We start from the raw sequence: 19,462 nt of genomic DNA on the forward strand, positions 1-19,462 counted from the left end.
GCCTCTGATTCCCCGCCTCTTATTCCCCATCTCTGATTCACCGCCTCTGATTCCCCACCTCTGATTCCCCGCGTCTGATTCCCTGCCTCTGATTCCCCGCCTCTGATTCCCCAGCTCTGATTCCCCGCCTCTGATTCCCCAGCTCTGATTCCCCGCCTCTTATTCCCCGCGTCTGATTCCCTGCCTCTGATTCCCCGCCTCTGATTCCCCATCTCTGATTCCCCACCTCTGATTCCCCATATCTTATTCCCCGCCTCTGATTCCCCATCTCTGATTCCCCGCCTCTGATTCCCCGTGTCTGATTCACTGCCTCTGATTCCCCGCCTCTGATTCCCCGCCTCTGATTCCCTGCCACTGATTCCCTGCCCCTGATTCCCCACCTCTGATTCCCAGCCTCTGATTCACCATATCTGATTCCCCGCCTCTGTTTCCCCGCCTCTGATTCCCTGCCTCTGATTCCCAACCTCTGATTCCACACCTCTGATTCCCCATATCTGATTCCCCACCTCTATTTCCCCATATCTGATTCCCCGCCTCTGATTCCCCAACTCTGATTCCCCGCCTCTGATTCCCCAGCTCTGATTCCCCGCCTCTGATACCCGGCGTCCGATTCCCTGCCTCTGATTCCCCGCCTCTGATTCCCCATCTCTGATTCCCCGCCTCTGATTCCCCGTGTCTGATTCCCTGCCTCTGATTCCCCGCCTCTGATTCCCCGCCTCTGATTCCCTGCCACTGATTCCCTGCCCCTGATTCCCCACCTCTGATTCCCCATATCTGATTCCCCGCCTCTGTTTCCCCGCCTCTGATTCCCCGCCTCTGATTCCCCATATCTGATTCCCTGCCTCTGATTCCCCAACTCTGATTCCCCGCCTCTGATTCCCCAGCTCTGAATCCACGCCTCTGATTCCCCGCATCTGATTCCCTGCCTCTGATTCCCCGCCTTGATTCCCCATCTCTGATTCACAACCTCTGATTCCCCACCTCTTATTCCCTATATCTGATTCCCCGCCTCTGTTTCCCCATATCTGATTCCCCGGCTCTGATTGCCCACCTCTGATTCCCCGCCTCTGATTCGCCAGCTCTGATTCGCCTCCTCTGATTCCCCGCATCTGATTCCCTGCCTCTGATTCCCCGCCTCTGATTCCCCATCTCTGATTCACCGCCTTTGATTCGCCACCTCTGATTCCCCATATCTGATTCACCACCTCTGTTTCCCCGCCTCTGATTCCCCGCCTCTGATTCTCCATATCTCATTCCCCGCCTCTGAATCCCCATGTCTGATTCCCGGACACTGATTCCCCACCTCTGATTCCCGGCCTCTTATTCCCAGCATCTGATTCCCGGTCTCTGATTCCCGGCCTCTGATTCCCCGCTTCTGATTCTGATTCCCTGCCTCTGATTCCCCATCTCTGATTCCGCACATCTGATTCCCTGCCTCTGATTCCCCACCTCTGATTCCCCATATCTGATTCCCCGCCTCTGTTTCCCCGCCTCTGATTCCCCGCCTCTGTTTCCCCATATCTAATTCCCCACCTCTGATGCCCCAACTCTGATTCCCCGCCTCTGATTCCCCAGCTCTGATTCCCCACCTCTGATTCTCCGCATCCGATTCCCCATGTCTGATTCCCCGCCTCTGTTTCCCCGCCTCTGATTCCCCGCTTCTGTTTTCCCATATCTGATTCCCCGCCTCTGATTCCCCAGCTCTGGTTCCCTGCCTCTGATTCCCCGCGTTCTATTCCCTGCCTCTGATTCCCCGCCTGTGATTCCCCATCTCTGATTCACAACCTCTGATTCCCCACCTCTGATTCCCCATATCTAATTTCCCGCCTCTGTTTGCCCGCCTCTGATTCCCCGCCTCTGTTTCCCCATATCTGATTCCCCGCCTCTGAATCCCCAACTCTGATTCCCTGCCTCTGATTCACCAGCTCTGATTCCCCGCCTTTGATTCCCCCCGTCTGATTCCCAGCCTCTGAATCCCCGTGTCTGATTTCCTGCCTCTGATTCCCCGCCTCTTATTCCCCATCTCTGATTCACCGCCTCTGATTCCCCACCTCTGATTCCCCGCGTCTGATTCCCTGCCTCTGATTCCCCGCCTCTGATTCCCCAGCTCTGATTCCCCGCCTCTGATTCCCCAGCTCTGATTCCCCGCCTCTTATTCCCCGCGTCTGATTCCCTGCCTCTGATTCCCCGCCTCTGATTCCCCATCTCTGATTCCCCACCTCTGATTCCCCATATCTTATTCCCCGCCTCTGATTCCCCATCTCTGATTCCCCGCCTCTGATTCCCCGTGTCTGATTCACTGCCTCTGATTCCCCGCCTCTGATTCCCCGCCTCTGATTCCCTGCCACTGATTCCCTGCCCCTGATTCCCCACCTCTGATTCCCAGCCTCTGATTCCCCATATCTGATTCCCCGCCTCTGATTCCCCATATCTGATTCCCCGCCTCATTTTCCCCATATCTGCTTCGCCGCCTCTGATTCCCCAACTCTGATTCCCCGCCTCTGATTCCCCAGCTCTGATTTCCCGCCTCTGATTTCCGGCATCCGATTCCCTGCCTCTGATTCCCCGCCTCTGATACCCCATCTCTGATTCCCCGCCTCTGATTCCCCGTGTCTGATTCCCTGCCTCTGATTCCCCGCCTCTGATTCCCCGCGTCTGATTCCCTGCCACTGATTTCCCGCCCCTGATTCCCCACCTCTGATTCCCCATATCTGATTCCCCGCCTCTGTTTCCCCGCCTCTGATTCCCCGCCTCTGTTTCCCCATATCTGATTCCCCGCCTCTGATTCCCCAACTCTGATTCCCCTCCTCTAATTCGCCAGCTATGATTCCCCACCTCTGATTCCCTGCATCTGATTCCCTTCCTCTGATTCCCCGCCTCTGATTCCCCTTCTCTGATTCACCACCTCTGAATCCCCACCTCTGATTCCCCATCTCTGATTCCGCACATCCGATTCCCTGCCTCTGATTCCCCGCCTCTGATTCCCCGCCTCTGATTCCCTGCCTCTGATTCGCAACCTCTAATTCCCCACCTCTGATTCCCCATATCTGATTCCCCGCCTCTGTTTCCCTGCCTCTGATTCCCGGCCTCTGTTTCCCCATATCTGATTCCCCTCCTCTGATTCCCCAACTCTGATTCCCCGCCTCTGATTCCCCAGCTCTGATTCCCCGCCTTTTATTCCCGGCCTCTGATTCCCTGCCACTGATTCCCCGCCCCTGATTCCCCACCTCTGATTCCCCATATCTGATTCCCCGCCTCTGTTTCCCCAGCTCTGATTCCCCACCTCTGATTCCCCAGCTCTGATTTCCTGCCACTGATTCCCCGCCCCTGATTCCCCACCTCTGATTCCCCATATCTGATTCCCCGCCTCTGTTTCCCCAGCTCTGATTCCCTGCCTCTGATTCCCTGCCCTGATTCCCCATCTCTGTTTCACCGCCTTTGATTCGCCACCTCTGATTCCCCATATCTGATTCCCCGCCTCTGTTTCCCCGCCTCTGATTCCCTGCCTCTGATTCCCAACCTCTGATTCCACACCTCTGATTCCCCATATCTGATTCCCCGACTCTATTTCCCCATATCTGATTCCCCGCCTCTGATTCCCCAACTCTGATTCCCCACCTCTGATTCCCCAGCTCTGATTCCCCGCCTCTGATTCCCGGCGTCCGATTCCCTGCGTCTGATTCCCCGCCTCTGATTCCCCATCTCTGATTCCCCGCCTCTGATTCCCCGTGTCTGATTCCCTGCCTTTGATTCCCCGCCTCTGATTCCCCCCCTCTGATTCCCTGCCACTGATTCCCTGCCCCTGATTCCCCACTTCTGATTCCCCATATCTGATTCCCCGCCTGTTTCCCCGCCTCTGATTCCCCGCCTCTGATTCCCCATATCTGATTCCCTGCCTCTGTTTCCCCGCCTCTGATTCCCCGCCTCTGATTCTCCATATCTCATTCCCCGCCTCTGAATCCCCATCTCTGATTCCCGGACACTGATTCCCCACCTCTGATTCCCGGCCTCTTATTCCCAGCATCTGATTCCCGGTCTCTGATTCCCGGCCTCTGATTCCCCGCTTCTGATTCTGATTCCCTGCCTCTGATTCCCCATCTCTGATTCCGCACATCTGATTCCCTGCCTCTGATTCCCCACCTCTGATTCCCCATATCTGATTCCCCGCCTCTGTTTCCCCGCCTCTGATTCCCCGCCTCTGTTTCCCCATATCTAATTCCCCACCTCTGATGCCCCAACTCTGATTCCCCGCCTCTGATTCCCCAGCTCTGATTCCCCACCTCTGATTCTCCGCATCCGATTCCCCATGTCTGATTCCCCGCCTCTGTTTCCCCGCCTCTGATTCCCCGCTTCTGTTTTCCCATATCTGATTCCCCACCTCTGATTCCCCAGCTCTGATTCCCTGCCTCTGATTCCCCGCGTTCTATTCCCTGCCTCTGATTCCCCGCCTGTGATTCCCCATCTCTGATTCACAACCTCTGATTCCCCACCTCTGATTCCCCATATCTAATTTCCCGCCTCTGTTTGCCCGCCTCTGATTCCCCGCCTCTGTTTCCCCATATCTGATTCCCCGCCTCTGAATCCCCAACTCTGATTCCCTGCCTCTGATTCACCAGCTCTGATTCCCCGCCTTTGATTCCCCCCGTCTGATTCCCAGCCTCTGAATCCCCGTGTCTGATTTCCTGCCTCTGATTCCCCGCCTCTTATTCCCCATCTCTGATTCACCGCCTCTGATTCCCCACCTCTGATTCCCCGCGTCTGATTCCCTGCCTCTGATTCCCCGCCTCTGATTCCCCAGCTCTGATTCCCCGCCTCTGATTCCCCAGCTCTGATTCCCCGCCTCTTATTCCCCGCGTCTGATTCCCTGCCTCTGATTCCCCGCCTCTGATTCCCCATCTCTGATTCCCCACCTCTGATTCCCCATATCTTATTCCCCGCCTCTGATTCCCCATCTCTGATTCCCCGCCTCTGATTCCCCGTGTCTGATTCACTGCCTCTGATTCCCCGCCTCTGATTCCCCGCCTCTGATTCCCTGCCACTGATTCCCTGCCCCTGATTCCCCACCTCTGATTCCCAGCCTCTGATTCCCCATATCTGATTCCCCGCCTCATTTTCCCCATATCTGCTTCGCCGCCTCTGATTCCCCAACTCTGATTCCCCGCCTCTGATTCCCCAGCTCTGATTTCCCGCCTCTGATTTCCGGCATCCGATTCCCTGCCTCTGATTCCCCGCCTCTGATACCCCATCTCTGATTCCCCGCCTCTGATTCCCCGTGTCTGATTCCCTGCCTCTGATTCCCCGCCTCTGATTCCCCGCGTCTGATTCCCTGCCACTGATTCCCTGCCCCTGATTCCCCACCTCTGATTCCCCATATCTGATTCCCCGCCTCTGTTTCCCTGCCTCTGATTCCCGGCCTCTGTTTCCCCATATCTGATTCCCCTCCTCTGATTCCCCAACTCTGATTCCCCGCCTCTGATTCCCCAGCTCTGATTCCCCGCCTTTTATTCCCGGCCTCTGATTCCCTGCCACTGATTCCCCGCCCCTGATTCCCCACCTCTGATTCCCCATATCTGATTCCCCGCCTCTGTTTCCCCAGCTCTGATTCCCCACCTCTGATTCCCCAGCTCTGATTTCCTGCCACTGATTCCCCGCCCCTGATTCCCCACCTCTGATTCCCCATATCTGATTCCCCGCCTCTGTTTCCCCAGCTCTGATTCCCTGCCTCTGATTCCCTGCCCTGATTCCCCATCTCTGTTTCACCGCCTTTGATTCGCCACCTCTGATTCCCCATATCTGATTCCCCGCCTCTGTTTCCCCGCCTCTGATTCCATGCCTCTGATTCCCAACCTCTGATTCCACACCTCTGATTCCCCATATCTGATTCCCCGACTCTATTTCCCCATATCTGATTCCCCGCCTCTGATTCCCCAACTCTGATTCCCCGCCTCTGATTCCCCAGCTCTGATTCCCCGCCTCTGATACCCGGCATCCGATTCCCTGCCTCTGATTCCCCGCCTCTGATTCCCCATCTCTGATTCCCCGCCTCTGATTCCCCGTGTCGGATTCCCTGCCTCTGATTCCCCGCCTCTGATTCCCCGCCTCTGATTCCCTGCCACTGATTCCCTGCCCCTGATTCCCCACCTCTGATTCCCCATATCTGATTCCCCGCCTCTGTTTCCCCGCCTCTGATTCCCCGCCTCTGATTCCCCATATCTGATTCCCTGCCTCTGATTCCCCAACTCTGATTCCCCGCCTCTGATTCCCCAGCTCTGAATCCACGCCTCTGATTCCCCGCATCTGATTCCCTGCCTCTGATTCCCCGCCTTGATTCCCCATCTCTGATTCACAACCTCTGATTCCCCACCTCTTATTCCCTATATCTGATTCCCCGCCTCTGTTTCCCCATATCTGATTCCCCGGCTCTGATTGCCCACCTCTGATTCCCCGCCTCTGATTCGCCAGCTCTGATTCGCCTCCTCTGATTCCCCGCATCTGATTCCCTGCCTCTGATTCCCCGCCTCTGATTCCCCATCTCTGATTCACCGCCTTTGATTCGCCACCTCTGATTCCCCATATCTGATTCACCACCTCTGTTTCCCCGCCTCTGATTCCCCGCCTCTGATTCTCCATATCTCATTCCCCGCCTCTGAATCCCCATCTCTGATTCCCGGACACTGATTCCCCACCTCTGATTCCCGGCCTCTTATTCCCAGCATCTGATTCCCGGTCTCTGATTCCCGGCCTCTGATTCCCCGCTTCTGATTCTGATTCCCTGCCTCTGATTCCCCATCTCTGATTCCGCACATCTGATTCCCTGCCTCTGATTCCCCACCTCTGATTCCCCATATCTGATTCCCCGCCTCTGATTCCCCGCCTCTGATTCCCCGCGTCTGTTTCCCCATATCTAATTCCCCACCTCTGATGCCCCAACTCTGATTCCCCGCCTCTGATTCCCCAGCTCTGATTCCCCACCTCTGATTCTCCGCATCCGATTCCCCATGTCTGATTCCCCGCCTCTGTTTCCCCGCCTCTGATTCCCCGCTTCTGTTTTCCCATATCTGATTCCCCGCCTCTGATTCCCCAGCTCTGATTCCCTGCCTCTGATTCCCCGCGTTCTATTCCCTGCCTCTTATTCCCCGCCTGTGATTCCCCATCTCTGATTCACAACCTCTGATTCCCCACCTCTGATTCCCCATATCTGATTCCCCGCCTCTGTTTGCCCGCCTCTGATTCCCCGCCTCTGATTCCCTGCCTCTGATTCGCAACCTCTAATTCCCCACCTCTGATTCCCCATATCTGATTCCCCGCCTCTGTTTCCCTGCCTCTGATTCCCGGCCTCTGTTTCCCCATATCTGAATCCCCTCCTCTGATTCCCCAACTCTGATTCCCCGCCTCTGATTCCCCAGCTCTGATTCCCCACCTCTGATTCTCCGCATCCGATTCCCCATGTCTGATTCCCCGCCTCTGTTTCCCCGCCTCTGATTCCCCGCTTCTGTTTTCCCATATCTGATTCCCCGCCTCTGATTCCACAGCTCTGATTCCCTGCCTCTGATTCCCCGCGTTCTATTCCCTGCCTCTGATTCCCCGCCTGTGATTCCCCATCTCTGATTCACAACCTCTGATTCCCCACCTCTGATTCCCCATATCTAATTTCCCGCCTCTGTTTGCCCGCCTCTGATTCCCCGCCTCTGTTTCCCCATATCTGATTCCCCGCCTCTGAATCCCCAACTCTGATTCCCTGCCTCTGATTCACCAGCTCTGATTCCCCGCCTTTGATTCCCCCCGTCTGATTCCCAGCCTCTGAATCCCCGTGTCTGATTTCCTGCCTCTGATTCCCCGCCTCTTATTCCCCCTCTCTGATTCACCGTCTCTGATTCCCCACCTCTGATTCCCCGCGTCTGATTCCCTGCCTCTGATTCCCCGCCTCTGATTCCCCAGCTCTGATTCCCCGCCTCTGATTCCCCAGCTCTGATTCCCCGCCTCTTATTCCCCGCGTCTGATTCCCTGCCTCTGATTCCCCGCCTCTGATTCCCCATCTCTGATTCCCCACCTCTGATTCCCCATATCTTATTCCCCGCCTCTGATTCCCCATCTCTGATTCCCCGCCTCTGATTCCCCGTGTCTGATTCACTGCCTCTGATTCCCCGCCTCTGATTCCCCGCCTCTGATTCCCTGCCACTGATTCCCTGCCCCTGATTCCCCACCTCTGATTCCCAGCCTCTGATTCCCCATATCTGATTCCCCGCCTCTGATTCCCCATATCTGATTCCCCGCCTCATTTTCCCCATATCTGCTTCGCCGCCTCTGATTCCCCAACTCTGATTCCCCGCCTCTGATTCCCCAGCTCTGATTTCCCGCCTCTGATTTCCGGCATCCGATTCCCTGCCTCTGATTCCCCGCCTCTGATACCCCATCTCTGATTCCCCGCCTCTGATTCCCCGTGTCTGATTCCCTGCCTCTGATTCCCCGCCTCTGATTCCCCGCGTCTGATTCCCTGCCACTGATTTCCCGCCCCTGATTCCCCACCTCTGATTCCCCATATCTGATTCCCCGCCTCTGTTTCCCCGCCTCTGATTCCCCGCCTCTGTTTCCCCATATCTGATTCCCCGCCTCTGATTCCCCAACTCTGATTCCCCTCCTCTAATTCGCCAGCTATGATTCCCCACCTCTGATTCCCTGCATCTGATTCCCTTCCTCTGATTCCCCGCCTCTGATTCCCCTTCTCTGATTCACCACCTCTGAATCCCCACCTCTGATTCCCCATCTCTGATTCCGCACATCCGATTCCCTGCCTCTGATTCCCCGCCTCTGATTCCCCGCCTCTGATTCCCTGCCTCTGATTCGCAACCTCTAATTCCCCACCTCTGATTCCCCATATCTGATTCCCCGCCTCTGTTTCCCTGCCTCTGATTCCCGGCCTCTGTTTCCCCATATCTGATTCCCCTCCTCTGATTCCCCAACTCTGATTCCCCGCCTCTGATTCCCCAGCTCTGATTCCCCGCCTTTTATTCCCGGCCTCTGATTCCCTGCCACTGATTCCCCGCCCCTGATTCCCCACCTCTGATTCCCCATATCTGATTCCCCGCCTCTGTTTCCCCAGCTCTGATTCCCCACCTCTGATTCCCCAGCTCTGATTTCCTGCCACTGATTCCCCGCCCCTGATTCCCCACCTCTGATTCCCCATATCTGATTCCCCGCCTCTGTTTCCCCAGCTCTGATTCCCTGCCTCTGATTCCCTGCCCTGATTCCCCATCTCTGTTTCACCGCCTTTGATTCGCCACCTCTGATTCCCCATATCTGATTCCCCGCCTCTGTTTCCCCGCCTCTGATTCCCTGCCTCTGATTCCCAACCTCTGATTCCACATCTCTGATTCCCCATATCTGATTCCCCGACTCTATTTCCCCATATCTGATTCCCCGCCTCTGATTCCCCAACTCTGATTCCCGACCTCTGATTCCCCAGCTCTGATTCCCCGCCTCTGATTCCCGGCGTCCGATTCCCTGCGTCTGATTCCCCGCCTCTGATTCCCCATCTCTGATTCCCCGCCTCTGATTCCCCGTGTCTGATTCCCTGCCTTTGATTCCCCGCCTCTGATTCCCCCCCTCTGATTCCCTGCCACTGATTCCCTGCCCCTGATTCCCCCCTTCTGATTCCCCATATCTGATTCCCCGCCTGTTTCCCCGCCTCTGATTCCCCGCCTCTGATTCCCCATATCTGATTCCCTGCCTCTGTTTCCCCGCCTCTGATTCCCCGCCTCTGATTCTCCATATCTCATTCCCCGCCTCTGAATCCCCATCTCTGATTCCCGGACACTGATTCCCCACCTCTGATTCCCGGCCTCTTATTCCCAGCATCTGATTCCCGGTCTCTGATTCCCGGCCTCTGATTCCCCGCTTCTGATTCTGATTCCCTGCCTCTGATTCCCCATCTCTGATTCCGCACATCTGATTCCCTGCCTCTGATTCCCCACCTCTGATTCCCCATATCTGATTCCCCGCCTCTGTTTCCCCGCCTCTGATTCCCCGCCTCTGTTTCCCCATATCTAATTCCCCACCTCTGATGCCCCAACTCTGATTCCCCGCCTCTGATTCCCCAGCTCTGATTCCCCACCTCTGATTCTCCGCATCCGATTCCCCATGTCTGATTCCCCGCCTCTGTTTCCCCGCCTCTGATTCCCCGCTTCTGTTTTCCCATATCTGATTCCCCACCTCTGATTCCCCAGCTCTGATTCCCTGCCTCTGATTCCCAGCGTTCTATTCCCTGCCTCTGATTCCCCGCCTGTGATTCCCCATCTCTGATTCACAACCTCTGATTCCCCACCTCTGATTCCCCATATCTAATTTCCCGCCTCTGTTTGCCCGCCTCTGATTCCCCGCCTCTGTTTCCCCATATCTGATTCCCCGCCTCTGAATCCCCAACTCTGATTCCCTGCCTCTGATTCACCAGCTCTGATTCCCCGCCTTTGATTCCCCCTGTCTGATTCCCAGCCTCTGAATCCCCGTGTCTGATTTCCTGCCTCTGATTCCCCGCCTCTTATTCCCCATCTCTGATTCACCGCCTCTGATTCCCCACCTCTGATTCCCCGCGTCTGATTCCCTGCCTCTGATTCCCCGCCTCTGATTCCCCAGCTCTGATTCCCCGCCTCTGATTCCCCAGCTCTGATTCCCCGCCTCTTATTCCCCGCGTCTGATTCCCTGCCTCTGATTCCCCGCCTCTGATTCCCCATCTCTGATTCCCCACCTCTGATTCCCCATATCTTATTCCCCGCCTCTGATTCCCCATCTCTGATTCCCCGCCTCTGATTCCCCGTGTCTGATTCACTGCCTCTGATTCCCCGCCTCTGATTCCCCGCCTCTGATTCCCTGCCACTGATTCCCTGCCCCTGATTCCCCACCTCTGATTCCCAGCCTCATTTTCCCCATATCTGCTTCGCCGCCTCTGATTCCCCAACTCTGATTCCCCGCCTCTGATTCCCCAGCTCTGATTTCCCGCCTCTGATTTCCGGCATCCGATTCCCTGCCTCTGATTCCCGGCCTCTGATACCCCATCTCTGATTCCCCGCCTCTGATTCCCCGTGTCTGATTCCCTGCCTCTGATTCCCCGCCTCTGATTCCCCGCGTCTGATTCCCTGCCACTGATTCCCTGCCCCTGATTCCCCACCTCTGATTCCCCATATCTGATTCCCCGCCTCTGTTTCCCCGCCTCTGATTCCCCGCCTCTGTTTCCCCATATCTGATTCCCCGCCTCTGATTCCCCAACTCTGATTCCCCTCCTCTAATTCGCCAGCTATGATTCCCCGCCTCTGATTCCCTGCATCTGATTCCCTTCCTCTGATTCCCCGCCTCTGATTCCCCTTCTCTGATTCACCACCTCTGAATCCCCACCTCTGATTCCCCATCTCTGATTCCGCACATCCGATTCCCTGCCTCTGATTCCCCGCCTCTGATTCCCCGCCTCTGATTCCCTGCCTCTGATTCGCAACCTCTAATTCCCCACCTCTGATTCCCCATATCTGATTCCCCGCCTCTGTTTCCCTGCCTCTGATTCCCGGCCTCTGTTTCCCCATATCTGATTCCCCTCCTCTGATTCCCCAACTCTGATTCCCCGCCTCTGATTCCCCAGCTCTGATTCCCCGCCTTTTATTCCCGGCCTCTGATTCCCTGCCACTGATTCCCCGCCCCTGATTCCCCACCTCTGATTCCCCATATCTGATTCCCCGCCTCTGTTTCCCCAGCTCTGATTCCCCACCTCTGATTCCCCAGCTCTGATTTCCTGCCACTGATTCCCCGCCCCTGATTCCCCACCTCTGATTCCCCATATCTGATTCCCCGCCTCTGTTTCCCCAGCTCTGATTCCCTGCCTCTGATTCCCTGCCCTGATTCCCCATCTCTGTTTCACCGCCTTTGATTCGCCACCTCTGATTCCCCATATCTGATTCCCCGCCTCTGTTTCCCCGCCTCTGATTCCATGCCTCTGATTCCCAACCTCTGATTCCACACCTCTGATTCCCCATATCTGATTCCCCGACTCTATTTCCCCATATCTGATTCCCCGCCTCTGATTCCCCAACTCTGATTCCCCGCCTCTGATTCCCCAGCTCTGATTCCCCGCCTCTGATACCCGGCATCCGATTCCCTGCCTCTGATTCCCCGCCTCTGATTCCCCATCTCTGATTCCCCGCCTCTGATTCCCCGTGTCGGATTCCCTGCCTCTGATTCCCCGCCTCTGATTCCCCGCCTCTGATTCCCTGCCACTGATTCCCTGCCCCTGATTCCCCACCTCTGATTCCCCATATCTGATTCCCCGCCTCTGTTTCCCCGCCTCTGATTCCCCGCCTCTGATTCCCCATATCTGATTCCCTGCCTCTGATTCCCCAACTCTGATTCCCCGCCTCTGATTCCCCAGCTCTGAATCCACGCCTCTGATTCCCCGCATCTGATTCCCTGCCTCTGATTCCCCGCCTTGATTCCCCATCTCTGATTCACAACCTCTGATTCCCCACCTCTTATTCCCTATATCTGATTCCCCGCCTCTGTTTCCCCATATCTGATTCCCCGGCTCTGATTGCCCACCTCTGATTCCCCGCCTCTGATTCGCCAGCTCTGATTCGCCTCCTCTGATTCCCCGCATCTGATTCCCTGCCTCTGATTCCCCGCCTCTGATTCCCCATCTCTGATTCACCGCCTTTGATTCGCCACCTCTGATTCCCCATATCTGATTCACCACCTCTGTTTCCCCGCCTCTGATTCCCCGCCTCTGATTCTCCATATCTCATTCCCCGCCTCTGAATCCCCATCTCTGATTCCCGGACACTGATTCCCCACCTCTGATTCCCGGTCTCTGATTCCCGGCCTCTGATTCCCCGCTTCTGATTCTGATTCCCTGCCTCTGATTCCCCATCTCTGATTCCGCACATCTGATTCCCTGCCTCTGATTCCCCACCTCTGATTCCCCATATCTGATTCCCCGCCTCTGTTTCCCCGCCTCTGATTCCCCGCCTCTGTTTCCCCATATCTAATTCCCCACCTCTGATGCCCCAACTCTGATTCCCCGCCTCTGATTCCCCAGCTCTGATTCCCCACCTCTGATTCTCCGCATCCGATTCCCCATGTCTGATTCCCCGCCTCTGTTTCCCCGCCTCTGATTCCCCGCTTCTGTTTTCCCATATCTGATTCCCCGCCTCTGATTCCCCAGCTCTGATTCCCTGCCTCTGATTCCCCGCGTTCTATTCCCTGCCTCTGATTCCCCGCCTGTGATTCCCCATCTCTGATTCACAACCTCTGATTCCCCACCTCTGATTCCCCATATCTAATTTCCCGCCTCTGTTTGCCCGCCTCTGATTCCCCGCCTCTGTTTCCCCATATCTGATTCCCCGCCTCTGATTCCCCATATCTGATTCCCCGCCTCTGTTTCCCCAGCTCTGATTCCCTGCCTCTGATTCCCTGCCCTGATTCCCCATCTCTGTATCACCGCCTTTGATTCGCCACCTCTGATTCCCCATATCTGATTCCCCGCCTCTGATTCCACACCTCTGATTCCCCATATCTGATTCCCCGCCTCTATTTCCCCATATCTGATTCCCCGCCTCTGATTCCCCAACTCTGATTCCCCGCCTCTGATTCCCCAGCTCTGATTCCCCGCCTCTGATACCCGGCGTCTGATTCCCTGCCTCTTATTCCCCGCCTCTGATTCCCCATCTCTGATTCCCCGCCTCTGATTCCCCGTGTCTGATTCCCTGCCTCTGATTCCCCGCCTCTGATTCCCCGCCTCTGATTCCCTGCCACTGATTCCCTGCCCCTGATTCCCCACCTCTGATTCCCCATATGTGATTCCCCGCCTCTGTTTCGCTGCCTCTGATTCCCCGCCTCTGATTCCCCATATCTGATTCCCCGCCTCTGATTCCCCAGCTGTGAATCCCCGCATCTGATTCCCTGCCTCTGAATCCCCGCATCTGATTCCCCATCTCTGATTCACCGCCTTTGATTCGCCACCTCTGATTCCCCATATCTGATTCCCCACCTCTGTTTCCCCGCCTCTGATTCCCCGCATCTTATTCCCTGCCTCTGATTCCCCGACTCTGATTCCCCATCTCTGATTCACCGCCTTTGATTCGCCACCTCTGATTCCCCATATCTGATTCCCCACCTCTATTTCCCCGCCTCTGATTCCCCGCCTCAGATTCTCAATATCTCATTACCCGCCTCTGAATCCCCATCTCTGATTCCCCGCCTCTGATTCCTAGCCTCTGCTTCCCCAACTCTGATTCCCCGCCTCTGATTCCCCAGCTCTGTTTCCCCGCCTCTGATTCCCCGCATCTGATTCCCTGCCTCTGATTCCCCGCCTCTGATTCCCTGCCTCTGATTCCCAACCTCTGATTCCCCACCTCTGAATCCCCATATCTGATTCACCGCCTCTGTTTCCCCATATCTGATTCCCCACCTCTGATTCCCCAACTCTGATTCCCCTCCTCTAATTCGCCAGCTATGATTCCCCGCCTCTGATTCCCTGCGTCTGATTCCCTGCCTCTGATTCCCCACCTCTGATTCCCCTTCCCTGATTCACCACCTCTGAATCCCCACCTCTGATTCCCCATCTCTGATTCCGCACATCCGATTCCCTGCCTCTGATTCCCCGCCTCTGATTCCCCGTCTCTGATTCCCTGCCTCTGATTCGCAACCTCTAATTCCCCACCTCTGATTCCCCATATCTGATTCCCCGCCTCTGTTTCCCTGCCTCTGATTCCCGGCCTCTGTTTCCCCATATCTGATTCCCCTCCTCTGATTCCCCAACTCTGATTCCCCGCCTCTGATTCTCCAGCTCTGATTCCCCGCCTTTTATTCCCGGCCTCTGATTCCCTGCCACTGATTCCCCGCCCCTGATTCCCCACCTCTGATTCCCCATATCTGATTCCCCGCCTCTGTTTCCCCAGCTCTGATTCCCCACCTCTGAATCCCCAGCTCTGATTCCCTGCCACTGATTCCCCGCCCCTGATTCCCCACCTCTGATTCCCCATATCTGATTCCCCGCCTCTGTTTCCCCAGCTCTGATTCCCTGCCTCTGATTCCCTGCCCTGATTCCCCATCTCTGTTTCACCGCCTTTGATTCGCCACCTCTGATTCACCATATCTGATTCCCCGCCTCTGTTTCCCCGCCTCTGATTCCCTGCCTCTGATTCCCAACCTCTGATTCCACACCTCTGATTCCCCATATCTGATTCCCCACCTCTATTTCCCCATATCTGATTCCCCGCCTCTGATTCCCCAACTCTGATTCCCCGCCTCTGATTCCCCAGCTCTGATTCACCGCCTCTGATACCCGGCGTCCGATTCCCTGCCTCTGATTCCCCGCCTCTGATTCCCCATCTCTGATTCCCCGCCTCTGATTCCCCGTGTCTGATTACCTGCCTCTGATTCCCCGCCTCTGATTCCCCGCCTCTGATTCCCTGCCACTGATTCCCTGCCCCTGATTCCCCACCTCTGATTCCCCATATCTGATTCCCCGCCTCTGTTTCCCCGCCTCTGATTCCCCGCCTCTGATTCCCCATATCTGATTCCCTGCCTCTGATTCCCCAACTCTGATTCCCCGCCTCTGATTCCCCAGCTCTGAATCCACGCCTCTGATTCCCCGCATCTGATTCCCTGCCTCTGATTCCCCGCCTTGATTCCCCATCTCTGATTCACAACCTCTGATTCCCCACCTCTTATTCCCTATATCTGATTCCCCGCCTCTGTTTCCCCATATCTGATTCCCCGGCTCTGATTGCCCACCTCTGATTCCCCGCCTCTGATTCGCCAGCTCTGATTCGCCTCCTCTGATTCCCCGCATCTGATTCCCTGCCTCTGATTCCCCGCCTCTGATTCCCCATCTCTGATTCACCGCCTTTGATTCGCCACCTCTGATTCCCCATATCTGATTCACCACCTCTGTTTCCCCGCCTCTGATTCCCCGCCTCTGATTCTCCATATCTCATTCCCCGCCTCTGAATCCCCATCTCTGATTCCCGGACACTGATTCCCCACCTCTGATTCCCGGTCTCTGATTCCCGGCCTCTGATTCCCCGCTTCTGATTCTGATTCCCTGCCTCTGATTCCCCATCTCTGATTCCGCACATCTGATTCCCTGCCTCTGATTCCCCACCTCTGATTCCCCATATCTGATTCCCCGCCTCTGTTTCCCCGCCTCTGATTCCCCGCCTCTGTTTCCCCATATCTAATTCCCCACCTCTGATGCCCCAACTCTGATTCCCCGCCTCTGATTCCCCAGCTCTGATTCCCCACCTCTGATTCTCCGCATCCGATTCCCCATGTCTGATTCCCCGCCTCTGTTTCCCCGCCTCTGATTCCCCGCTTCTGTTTTCCCATATCTGATTCCCCGCCTCTGATTCCCCAGCTCTGATTCCCTGCCTCTGATTCCCCGCGTTCTATTCCCTGCCTCTGATTCCCCGCCTGTGATTCCCCATCTCTGATTCACAACCTCTGATTCCCCACCTCTGATTCCCCATATCTAATTTCCCGCCTCTGTTTGCCCGCCTCTGATTCCCCGCCTCTGTTTCCCCATATCTGATTCCCCGCCTCTGAATCCCCAACTCTGATTCCCTGCCTCTGATTCACCAGCTCTGATTCCCCGCCTTTGATTCCCCCCGTCTGATTCCCAGCCTCTGAATCCCCGTGTCTGATTCCCCGCCTCTGTTTCCCCGCCTCTGATTCCCCGCCTCTGTTTCCCCATATCTAATTCCCCACCTCTGATGCCCCAACTCTGATTCCCCGCCTCTGATTCCCCAGCTCTGATTCCCCACCTCTGATTCTCCGCATCCGATTCCCCATGTCTGATTCCCCGCCTCTGTTTCCCCGCCTCTGATTCCCCGCTTCTGTTTTCCCATATCTGATTCCCCGCCTCTGATTCCCCAGCTCTGATTCCCTGCCTCTGATTCCCCGCGTTCTATTCCCTGCCTCTGATTCCCCGCCTGTGATTCCCCATCTCTGATTCACAACCTCTGATTCCCCACCTCTGATTCCCCATATCTAATTTCCCGCCTCTGTTTGCCCGCCTCTGATTCCCCGCCTCTGTTTCCCCATATCTGATTCCCCGCCTCTGAATCCCCAACTCTGATTCCCTGCCTCTGATTCACCAGCTCTGATTCCCCGCCTTTGATTCCCCCCGTCTGATTCCCAGCCTCTGAATCCCCGTGTCTGATTTCCTGCCTCTGATTCCCCGCCTCTTATTCCCCATCTCTGATTCACCGCCTCTGATTCCCCACCTCTGATTCCCCGCGTCTGATTCCCTGCCTCTGATTCCCTGCCTCTGATTCCCCGCCTCTGATTCCCCAGCTCTGATTCCCCGCCTCTGATTCCCCAGCTCTGATTCCCCGCCTCTTATTCCCCGCGTCTGATTCCCTGCCTCTGATTCCCCGCCTCTGATTCCCCATCTCTGATTCCCCACCTCTGATTCCCCATATCTTATTCCCCGCCTCTGATTCCCCATCTCTGATTCCCCGCCTCTGATTCCCCGTGTCTGATTCACTGCCTCTGATTCCCCGCCTCTGATTCCCCGCCTCTGATTCCCTGCCACTGATTCCCTGCCCCTGATTCCCCACCTCTGATTCCCAGCCTCTGATTCCCCATATCTGATTCCCCGCCTCTGATTCCCCATATCTGATTCCCCGCCTCATTTTCCCCATATCTGCTTCGCCGCCTCTGATTCCCCAACTCTGATTCCCCGCCTCTGATTCCCCAGCTCTGATTTCCCGCCTCTGATTTCCGGCATCCGATTCCCTGCCTCTGATTCCCCGCCTCTGATACCCCATCTCTGATTCCCCGCCTCTGATTCCCCGTGTCTGATTCCCTGCCTCTGATTCCCCGCCTCTGATTCCCCGCGTCTGATTCCCTGCCACTGATTCCCCGCCCCTGATTCCCCACCTCTGATTCCCCATATCTGATTCCCCGCCTCTGTTTCCCCGCCTCTGATTCCCCGCCTCTGTTTCCCCATATCTGATTCCCCGCCTCTGATTCCCCAACTCTGATTCCCCTCCTCTAATTCGCCAGCTATGATTCCCCACCTCTGATTCCCTGCATCTGATTCCCTTCCTCTGATTCCCCGCCTCTGATTCCCCTTCTCTGATTCACCACCTCTGAATCCCCACCTCTGATTCCCCATCTCTGATTCCGCACATCCGATTCCCTGCCTCTGATTCCCCGCCTCTGATTCCCCGCCTCTGATTCCCTGCCTCTGATTCGCAACCTCTAATTCCCCACCTCTGATTCCCCATATCTGATTCCCCGCCTCTGTTTCCCTGCCTCTGATTCCCGTCCTCTGTTTCCCCATATCTGATTCCCCTCCTCTGATTCCCCAACTCTGATTCCCCGCCTCTGATTCCCCAGCTCTGATTCCCCGCCTTTTATTCCCGGCCTCTGATTCCCTGCCACTGATTCCCCGCCCCTGATTCCCCACCTCTGATTCCCCATATCTGATTCCCCGCCTCTGTTTCCCCAGCTCTGATTCCCCACCTCTGATTCCCCAGCTCTGATTTCCTGCCACTGATTCCCCGCCCCTGATTCCCCAGCTCTGATTCCCCGCCTTTTATTCCCGGCCTCTGATTCCCTGCCACTGATTCCCCGCCCCTGATTCCCCACCTCTGATTCCCCATATCTGATTCCCCGCCTCTGTTTCCCCAGCTCTGATTCCCCACCTCTGATTCCCCAGCTCTGATTTCCTGCCACTGATTCCCCGCCCCTGATTCCCCACCTCTGATTCCCCATATCTGATTCCCCGCCTCTGTTTCCCCAGCTCTGATTCCCCACCTCTGATTCCCCAGCTCTGATTTCCTGCCACTGATTCCCCGCCCCTGATTCCCCACCTCTGATTCCCCATATCTGATTCCCCGCCTCTGTTTCCCCAGCTCTGATTCCCTGCCTCTGATTCCCTGCCCTGATTCCCCATCTCTGTTTCACAGCCTTTGATTCGCCACCTCTGATTCCCCATATCTGATTCCCCGCCTCTGTTTCCCCGCCTCTGATTCCCTGCCTCTGATTCCCAACCTCTGATTCCACACCTCTGATTCCCCATATCTGATTCCCCGACTCTATTTCCCCATATCTGATTTTCCGCCTCTGATTCCCCAACTCTGATTCCCCGCCTCTGATTCCCCAGCTCTGATTCCCCGCCTCTGATTCCCGGCGTCCGATTCCCTGCGTCTGATTCCCCGCCTCTGATTCCCCATCTCTGATTCCCCGCCTCTGATTCCCCGTGTCTGATTCCCTGCCTTTGATTCCCCGCCTCTGATTCCCCCCCTCTGATTCCCTGCCACTGATTCCCTGCCCCTGATTCCCCACTTCTGATTCCCCATATCTGATTCCCCGCCTGTTTCCCCGCCTCTGATTCCCCGCCTCTGATTCCCCATATCTGATTCCCTGCCTCTGTTTCCCCGCCTCTGATTCCCCGCCTCTGATTCTCCATATCTCATTC

Source organism: Narcine bancroftii, chromosome 3, assembly GCF_036971445.1.
Source record: "Narcine bancroftii isolate sNarBan1 chromosome 3, sNarBan1.hap1, whole genome shotgun sequence".
NCBI classification, from domain to species: Eukaryota; Metazoa; Chordata; class Chondrichthyes; order Torpediniformes; family Narcinidae; genus Narcine; species Narcine bancroftii.